The following is a 2,500-nucleotide window of genomic DNA, read 5'->3' as shown; positions in this document are numbered from 1 at the left end:
TGGATGAAGAAACGGTCAACTTTGTGTGAAGAGCCACTCTTTGGAAATTTCGTCAGAGTGCCACCTTTTCGAAATTTCTTCTAAGTGCTCTCAAAAGCTGGGTTTCTATATATGTGCCGGGAGTGTCGCACAAAACCCACAAACTCGACCAAACATGCTCTCTGGCCTATGTTGCGCAGCATCCCGGTAAACCTCTAACTCGCCCAATTGTCAATGTTTCGCCACAAAAACAACTTTATTCTACTCGCCTGGTCCCTGCCAAGGGCCCTGCGTTGTTTGATTTTGATTAAATTGCTTTTTTACACATTTTCCCCGTGCCCCTGGTAGCCAAGGGCACTTAGAAGAAATTTCAGATTCTCGCCTCGTGCCCCTGGTAGCCAAGGGCACTTAGAGTAAATTTTGAAAAAGTTGGCACTTAGAAGAAATTTCAGATTCGTGCCCCTGGTAGCCAAGGGCACTTAGAGTAAATTTTGAAAAGTTGGCACTTAGAAGAAATTTCGAAAAGTCGGCACTTAGAAGAATTTCCGAGTCGCCCCGGTTCTCGGGGACCGGGCCGAGCGCCGACCTCTGTCCGAGCGCGAGCGCCTATTTTCGGATAAGTTGGGACGACTTCCACGGTCCGTATCTCGGTCATTTCTCCACCTTTTCGGATGGAACCAACGGTGTCGCGTTGCCCCGGTCCCCGCCGAGGGCCCTGGGGCGTGGGATCCTGAGTTTTCCCCGTGCTTCCTGTGGTTTTCGGCCGTGGAAAAACCCTAGGCGCGCCGGTTCTCGGGACCGGGCCGAGCGCCGACCTCTGTCCGAGCGCGAGCGCCTATTTTCGGATACGCCGAGTCGATTTCAACGGTCCGTATCTCGGTCATTTATCCACCTTTTCGGGTGGAACCGACGGTGTCGCGTTGCCCCGGTCCCCGCCGAGGGCCGTGGGGCGTGGGATCCTGAGATTTCCCCGTGCTTCCTGTGGTTTTCGGCCGTGGAAAAACCCTAGGCGCGCCGGTTCTCGGGACCGGGCCGAGCGCCGACCTCTGTCCGAGCGCGAGCGCCTATTTTCGGATACGCCGAGTCGATTTCAACGGTCCGTATCTCGGTCATTTATCCACCTTTTCGGGTGGAACCGACGGTGTCGCGTTGCCCCGGTCCCCGCCGAGGGCCGTGGGGCGTCGGGTCCTGAGTTTTCCCCGTGCTTCCTATGGTTTTCGGCCCTCGAAAAACCCAATTCGCCCCGGTTCGAAAAAGCGGCACTTAGAAGAAATTTCGAAAAAGTGCGCTCACTTGGAAGCCGTGTTCCTATGTATGTGCCGGGAGTGTCGCACACAACCCACACAAACTCGACCAAACATGCTCTCTGGCCCATGTTGCGCAGCATCCCGGTAAACTCGGCCAAACATGCTCTCTGGCCCATGTTGCGCAGCATCCCGGTAAACTCGAACCAAACATGCTCTCTGGCCCATGTTGCGCAGCATCCCGGTAAACCTCCGCCGCGGTTCTCGGGACCGGGGCCGAGCGCGAGCGCCTATTTTCGGGTAAATTGTGACGACTTTTGACGGGCCGTATCTCGGTCATTTCTCCACCTTTTCGGGTGGAACCAACGGTGTCGCGTTGCCCCGGTCCCCGCCGAGGGCCCTGGGACGTCGGGTCCCGAATTTTCCCCGTGCTTCCTATGGTTTTCGGCCGTGGGAAAACCCTATTCGCCCCGGTTCTCGGGACCCCGGCCGAGCGCCGACCTCTGCCCGAGCGCGAGCGCCTATTTTCGGGGTAAATTGTGACGACTTCCACGGGTCATATCTCGGTCATTTCTCCACCTTTTCGCATGGAACCAGCGGCGTTCCACTCCTCTGGCCCCTGCGCAGAGCCCTGCGTTGTGACATTTTGATAAAAGCATCACCCTGGGTGGCCCTGGGAGGCGTACCTATTTTTTTGGCATAAAGAGGGGCGATTTAAAACGGGCCGTATCTCCGTCACTCCTGCACCTTTTCGCATGGGATGAACGGCGTTCCACTCCTCTGGACCCTGTGCAGAGCCCTGCCTTGTAACATTTTGATAAAATCACGTTTTTAGCCATTCTCCCGTCGGTGGCCCTGGGAGGCGTACCTATTTTTTTGGCTTAAAGAGGGGCGATTTACAACGGGCCGTATTTCGGTCACTCCTGCACCTTTTCGCATGGGATGAACGGCGTTCCACTCCTCTGGACCCTGTGCAGAGCCCTGCCTTGTAACATTTTGATAAAATCACGTTTTTAGCCATTCTCCCGTCGGTGGCCCTGGGAGGCGTACCTATTTTTTTGGCTTAAAGAGGGGCGATTTACAACGGGCCGTATTTCGGTCACTCCTGCACCTTTTCGCATGGGATGAACGGCGTTCCACTCCTCTGGACCCTGTGCAGAGCCCTGCCTTGTAACATTTTGATAAAATCACGTTTTTAGCCATTCTCCCGTCGGTGGCTCCTCTGGCTCTCTGCTCCCCCAGCCTGGGCTCCTCACCTTGGGCCACAGCCCCCTGCT

This window comes from Solea solea, unplaced genomic scaffold (genome assembly GCF_958295425.1).
Source record: "Solea solea unplaced genomic scaffold, fSolSol10.1 scaffold_132, whole genome shotgun sequence".
Classification (NCBI taxonomy): Eukaryota; Metazoa; Chordata; class Actinopteri; order Pleuronectiformes; family Soleidae; genus Solea; species Solea solea.
The sequence above is the reverse complement of the archived record's forward strand: the minus strand, read 5'-3'. Positions refer to the sequence as shown.